The sequence below is a fragment of the Rhamphochromis sp. 'chilingali' genome (assembly GCF_963969265.1).
Source record: "Rhamphochromis sp. 'chilingali' genome assembly, chromosome: 1".
Lineage (NCBI taxonomy): Eukaryota > Metazoa > Chordata > Actinopteri > Cichliformes > Cichlidae > Rhamphochromis > Rhamphochromis sp. 'chilingali'.
The window spans coordinates 7145001-7152602 of NC_137929.1; the positions used below are offsets into that span (position 1 = coordinate 7145001).

Sequence of the window (7602 nt, forward strand, 5' to 3'; positions counted from 1 at the left end):
CCCCACTGCTGTTCTGCATAGGCCTGAACCCCCTCAGTGAGATCATTAACAAGACTGGCTACGGATACCGACTACGGAACGGAGCAGTTGTCAGCCACCTCCTGTACATGGATGACATCAAGCTGTATGCCAAGAGTGAACGAGACATCGATTCACTGATCCACACTACCAGGCTATACAGCAATGACATTGGAATGTCGTTCGGACTGGAGAAGTGTAGTCGGATGGTAACAAAGAGAGGGAAGGTAGTCAGAACTGAGGGGATTGAACTACCAGAAGGCAACATTGCAGACATAGAGGACAGTTACAAGTACTTGGGGATCCCGCAGGCGAATGGGAACCATGAAGAGGCCGCTAGAAAAGCTGCAACCACCAAGTACCTGCAGAGGGTCAGGCAAGTCCTGAGGAGTCAGCTGAATGGTAAGAACAAGATCCGGGCCATCAACACGTACGCCCTGCCCGTGATCAGGTACCCTGCTGGGGTAATAGGCTGGCCAAAGGAGGAGATAGAAGCCACTGACATAAAGACAAGAAAGCTCCTTACCATGCATGGAGGGTTTCACCCCAAGTCCAGCACCCTGAGGCTGTACGCTAAGCGGAAGGAAGGGGGCCGGGGACTGGTGAGTGTCAGCACCACAGTCCAGGATGAGACAACGAACATCCAAGAATACATTGGGAAGATGGCCCCAACTGACCGAGTGCTCAGTGAATACCTCAGGCAGCAGAAACCCAAGAAAGAGGAGGGAGACGAGGAACCATCATGGAAGGACAGAGCCCTGCACGGTATGTACCACCGGCAGATAGAGGAGGTGGCTGATATCCAGAAATCCTACCAGTGGCTGGACAAAGCTGGACTGAAAGACAGCACAGAGGCACTAATCATGGCAGCACAAGAACAAGCTCTGAGCACAAGATCCATAGAGGCTGGGGTCTATCACACCAGGCAAGACCCCAGGTGCAGGCTGTGTAAAGATGCCCCAGAGACAATCCAGCACATAACAGCAGGGTGCAAGATGCTAGCAGGCAAGGCATACATGGAACGCCATAACCAAGTGGCCGGCATAGTGTACAGGAACATCTGTGCGGAGTATAACCTGGAAGTCCCGAGGTCAAAATGGGAGATGCCCCCAAGGGTGGTGGAGAATGACCGAGCTAAGATCCTGTGGGACTTCCAGATACAGACGGACAAAATGGTGGTGGCTAACCAACCGGACATAGTGGTGGTAGACAAACAGAAGAAGACGGCCGTAGTGATCGATGTAGCGGTTCCGAATGACAGCAATATCAGGAAGAAGGAACACGAGAAGCTGGAGAAATACCAAGGGCTCAGAGAAGAGCTCGAGAGGATGTGGAGGGTGAAGGTAACGGTGGTCCCCGTGGTAATCGGAGCACTAGGTGCGGTGACTCCCAAGATAGGCGAGTGGCTCCAGCAGATCCCGGGAACAACATCGGAGATCTCTGTCCAGAAGAGCGCAGTCCTGGGAACAGCTAAGATACTGCGCAGGACCCTCAAGCTCCCAGGCCTCTGGTAGAGGACCCGAGCTTGAAGGATAAACCGCCCGCAGGGGCGTGCTGGGTGTTATTACACGTATATATATATATATATATATATATATATATATATATATATATATATATATGTATATACACACACATATACATGTATGTATGTATATGCATATATATATATATATATATATGTATATATAAAATGTATGTATATGTATATGTTCGGTTCGGTACGCATATGTATCGAACAATACAATTTTTTTCAATTTTTTTTTTTTTCAATTTTTTTTTTTTTTTTTTGTGTCCCGTTTGGATCTATAGCCATCAGAATTGTTGTCTTGAGGCCAAGAAAGATGCCAAGAGGATTTATTTTAAGTGGATCATCATATTGGTCCATTTGATTGACCTTTATTATAATTATGAATTTATTTTATTTTCAGTTACAAACGGGACAGACATGACTGTGGGATAGGACAGGGGGAAAGAATGAAAGAAAGAGGGGGAGAGAAAGAAAGAAAACCAAAGGGGAGAAAAAAAAAAGAACAATACAAAATTTGTAATTTATTTTATCAACTTTCCTTCTGACGATGCTGTCTGTGTTGAGCGCTCAGTGAATCTGCATTTGACTACTCCGCCTAGGCTCGAGAGTGCAGCCTAGGCGGAGTAGTCGAACGCAGATTCACTGAGCACTCAACACAGACAGCATGGTCAGAAGGAAGAGCGCAGGGCAAGCTAGCGAGACAGAAGTGGACCTCCCCACCCTCATTCAGATCTGGCGTTTGGAATTATTTTGGTTTTCATGTGACGTATGACCCTGAAGGTAAGCGAGTCATGGACTAAAGTAAAACAGTATGTTGCATGTGCCATGCAATGCTCAATTACATGGGTGGGAGCTAGTGTGTTAGCGCAGTTAGCTCGTTAACGTGTTGGCCGTCTAGCCCCTCTGTATAGGGTAGCTCGTTAACGGAGATTTGCCGTGTTGTGGCGTTAAGGTTATTTCAACGAGATTAACCTGAAAGCACTAGTGGGAACACAACGAATATGACTGCACATTTACACCGACATCATCCTAGTGCAAAGACAAAAACAACAAGCATGCTACTAACTTTAGCCGAGTCATTTAGACAGCTGTTAGCACATGATTCTCCTTATGCTGCTGAGAATATAGCCCAGAAGAAGCGGATAGTATAGCTTTTATTTTGGAAAGAGACATTTCTCTGTAATAAACTCTCTTTTCCAAAGATGAGTGATTCCTCAATCAGATACAGGGCTCGCAATATCGCTAGCCCGACGTCCCGGGGCTATCTCTGCCCTGCCTGTCGGGCTATTGTAGGAAGGAAAAATATATGTCAATGCTTTTGCATTCTTTCAGAAATGTAGCTGGGTAATTATGTCATTGGGTGAGCCACTGTCAATATGTGACATATTGAAATCGTGTTTGAATTTGCGCTTGTTTTTTTGCTTTCACTTTGCAATCGCGCGAACTGTGTATAGAGAGCGACAGCACTGATCTGTGAGTGATGATAATTTGTGCACCAATTCCTCTGACATCGTCTTATTAATTGTTAGCTTACTATGCAAACATGACAAGTGAAATCTCCCGCAGCTTAAACATGTGAGAGGTTGATCGCGCAGAGAATCGCTGAGCTTATGTGAGTGCGGCAGGATATATATTTCACTACGATGACCTGGATGATTGAGAACCTTCACAGACAGATATATATTTTAGTTCTGCTGAGCCAAATAAGACAGGTCAGGGTGAAGAAGTGACAGCCAAAGAAAAGCTTACCACAAAACGGAGAAGTTATGACAAATCAGACTATAAGGCAAAAAGAAAGTGCAGCTTTATGGTTTCATGGACAAAAGAATTTCTGTGGCTGCAATATGACGAGCTAAAAAACAACACGCACAAGGGTTAGGGTTAAATTTAAAAACTGTACTTTTGTGTTAAAATATATATTTATAATCTTAATAAATGACAAATTAAAAAGGCATGAACATTTTTTTTTGTATCGAAAAAATATCGAACCGTGACACCAAAGTATCGAACCGAACCGTGAATTTTGTGTATCGTTGCACCCCTAATATATATATATATATATATATATATATATATATATATATATATATATATATATATATATATATATATATATATATATATATATATATATATATATTCTACTTTTCTAAATGATTGACTATTTCAATGGAGAACCTAAATGACACGGACCCGTGTTTGTTATTACATATCTCTATTTTGAATGTGACAAGTCTATCATTGCCTGTTATTATATTATATTAACTGTTATAACAGTTAATTGACTCTTTACAGTGGCCTGTGTCAAGAAAAACATGTTATTTTAATCTCACTGTGATATCATTCATAAAGCATTGTCATTATTTCATTATTACTTCATTAGTCTGCATCAGTGTATCATCAATATTATCATGTATCATTTAGTAAATCTGCTACGATAGAATTCTAGATACAATACTCTATCAGTTAGTAAAAGCACCAGTTTAGCTGGAGGTCCAGGCGGACAGAAGTTAAATGGCCTGCTTGGCCTGGACACAATCACACAAAATACACACTCATGAACACACTATTGGTTAGGTTCCCAGAAAGCAGGAGTGAAAACATCTGGAAAATGTTGTTGTTCTTAGCCATAGAAGGACATAGAAGGAGATAGGGGAATTCTTCTGAAGTCTTCTGACGTCATGAATGGCTATAAAGCTTCCCGTCTTTGTGCAGACGAGGAAGACATGTTTCCCACACCTGTATAATCTGTGTGTGTGTTTAATAAATCGCCTTTCTGGACACTTCTGGGACTGGTCTGTGCTTATTTTTCCTTCCAAATAAAAAGAACCTTTACACCTGCTATGGTTAATAATAACATGTTCAGTCATGAGTGAAATCAAAGCTTTTCTTCACTTTAGCATTTAACATTCCCAACAATATAATGTGATACCTTAATTAAAACACAGCTAATAAAACACAATTTTCTTAATGCAAACATCAGTGACTCAACATTAGCAACCAAAGGGTTCAGTCTGCAGCTCACACTCATGTGAAGCTACAGCCTCCCCCTTTAGTCTCTGTCATCCTTCTGCTCCTGCAACAACAAAACAAAGCAAGACAAAACCTCCACCCTTCTTCTACAGGCTGGGTGAATTGTTGTGGACATTCACTAATCCTAAAGTCGGCACCGTTTTTGTCTCAGTATCAAGTCAGTTAAACTTTTAGTCGTCAGTCCATCACAGTCCAGTCACATGCATACATCCACACACATTCATACCAGATATTGCTGATAATGGAGTCTCACGCGCAGCCTATTCGAGCCTCCATCACCAGCAAGATGACGTCATCATTTTAAAGGAAAACAGCTCCTTGTTTTTGGACTGGATTGACTCGCTGCAATCCTTTTTGGCTCAGGACTTCTCATGTGATCAATGTCCCATATAAGTGAATTTCTCCCAAGCCCATTATAATCATGGAGAAAAACACTTTGCCACTGTTTCCAGTAAGAATATTTTATAGCGCTTTAAAGTTCAACCTCTCAGGTCTGGATTAAAGAGCTGATTTGTTAAATCAGGAACTCACAAAATACCAAAATATCACCAGCGGTGGATCACACCTCTCAGATGTTCTTATCTCAGTGCACTGTAACAAAAGCACAAACAAACGCAACCAATAAAATACTAATAAAGTAACAAATACTGGGGCCCATTGCAAACATGTCCAAGCATAAACCATCTTTCTCTCTCTTAGAGAAAGAAAACAATCCAAACCTCACTGATAAAATCAACCTAGTGTCAAGCAAAACCCAAAAATCAACCAACACTTCACCAGAAAGTTTTCCTCCCTCCCGGGACAATATTGTGCAGGAATACAGGCACCGTAACTCCTTTTGCACTGACAAAAACATGTTGGATTTACTTGATTCAATAGTGGACACTGGTTGCACACAAAGGTTTTGCTTTGGCAGAAACTTAAACAACTGAGTTAAATCAACACAACCTTTTCATATTCAGTAAAGCTGCATGTTGTGTTCATAAAACACGATTGAAACATGTTCAGATGGAGTAAGTTGAGCTCCTGGAACATTTTAATCCTTCAATTGAAATTGAATGGGTCTACAACAACTACCATCCTCCTATCTCTATCCTGGTTGCAGCAGGGCTGGGAAATAACCCTGAAGTGATAGGTTACCAGGCAGGGTACACCCTGGACAGCTCACCAGTCTATCAGATAGAAACACACAGCCGTTTACATTCATGGATAATTTAGCCCAGGACCTTCTTACTGTGGAGCAACAGCACTAACCAGCATGCCAACAATGGAGGAAATACAGGAAAGCTATGATTTCCTGTATTTGAGGCAGAATTATTTTGTTCTTGCCCTTGACAAGTTAATCCACAATAAATAGCAACAGCATGCATGTGGTGTGTGTGTCGTTGTCTGCCTCTTATAACTCCAGTGATTTTCCAGTAGTTTGAAATAGGGCTGCCACAAACGATTATTTTAATAGTCGACTAGCCAGCGATTATTTTTGCGATTAGTCGACTAATCAGATCATCATCCATTGGACGTAAAACTACAGCTTATTGCACCAGCAGCATCTGCTCTTATATAACTATCATTAGCTTACAGCTTTAAGTGTTTAAGGTCTGTGCTAACTAAAAATAAAGACAAGATGATAGTTTATTAAATTTTAATGACATTTGCAGATTGTTTCGGTGAAGTTTAATAAACTCCTTGCTATCTAAAATATAACAGGACACCGGAGTAAATTCTCGAGCATCTCACACTTCTGACACAATAATTTGTTGTAAACCAGGAAATTCCCAACTGTGGTAGAAAGCACAGCTTAGCCTGAGCAAATGTTCAAAGAAAAGTCGTCACTTCCTGATTTCTGCTTCACTGATAAATATTGTCACACTGGGGTTTTTGCAAATGATATCAGTGAGCACTGTGTGGCAGCTGGAGTCAGACAACTGAAGCTCCCACAATCAAGACCACAAACAGCTTTCAAAGGAGATTTGAAGCTTTTCTGGCAGCAAGCTTCATGATTTATGGGACTGGAACTGGAACAGAAACTACCTGATCACCAATGGTGAGCTGGCATGGAATTATTTTTATGACATTTTATCAAAGTTATAAATAAGCATGCCCATTAACACATAGTGAGTGAGCATGTTGTCTTCCCACGCAGTGAACAGCGGATGCTAATGTTTTTGTCACTTTTTACAGAGTCAAACTCAAAGTAAGGTCAGTGCTTCCACGCTTTAAACGCTGCACGCTCACACTCTCTCCACACTCGATAGATTATCCATTGTTCATCTGCACACAGCTGCGGTTTTAGTAACGCAGCATGCTTACGGGAAAGTAACAGTAATCTAATTAGCTTTTTTGCAATAGTAATCCCTCACTTTACTCGTTTCTTGAAAAAGTAATCGGATTACTGCCCATCTCTGGTTGGAGCTGTGCACTTGTGGGTTCCACCTTGTGTACACGTTTATCTTTGCTGTGTGTACTTGTACCTCTGAGTGGAAGCTGAACTCTTGAGTTCGAGTATCGAAGCATCAGCTGTGACGTTAAAGTCCAAACAGCTCGTTCATTTGACGTGCAAATGAACGAAGGTAACGCCGTTTTCATGTGGATGTGTCACTGAGACACTTTCCACATCCACAGCTCACAAAATGGGAAAACTATAGAAGTATAACAATGAAGAAGTTACTATGTTACGGGTCCCAAGGATGAAGACCTCGATGACAAATATGTTACCTGTAAAAGCAGGTGAAGAGCAGAGTAAGGAAGACACGATGCGTCTCTGCTTTCCTCCAGAACGTGTCTGAGTCTGATTTATTTCACACAAATAAATGCTATAAAACACTAAACATGAGCTTTCAATATACTGTTCAGCTGGTTCCTCATTCACATCAATTACATTTACTTATTTCACAACATCAGTGAAATATACTCTTTTTAACTGGTTCACTTTCTCAAGTTCACACTTCTTTCCATAACAGCTACATCCTTTTATCATATCAATAAACACATCACATTGTCTTCTGCAGTGTCTTACTGGC

The 7602-nt window shown here is 41.4% G+C and overlaps 1 protein-coding gene across 1 annotated transcript in view; it reads right to left on the reverse strand.

The window, feature by feature from the left end:
• The window catches only part of LOC308393190 (uncharacterized protein), a 25539-nt gene extending 18185 nt beyond the window's left edge, over positions 1-7354 (reverse strand). Inside the window, exon 1 of the mRNA XM_080876744.1 lies at positions 7298-7354. The gene's annotated coding sequence lies outside the window, so the exon portion shown is untranslated. The remainder of the gene's footprint in view (positions 1-7297) is intronic.
• Positions 7355-7602: the final 248 nt, after the last annotated feature.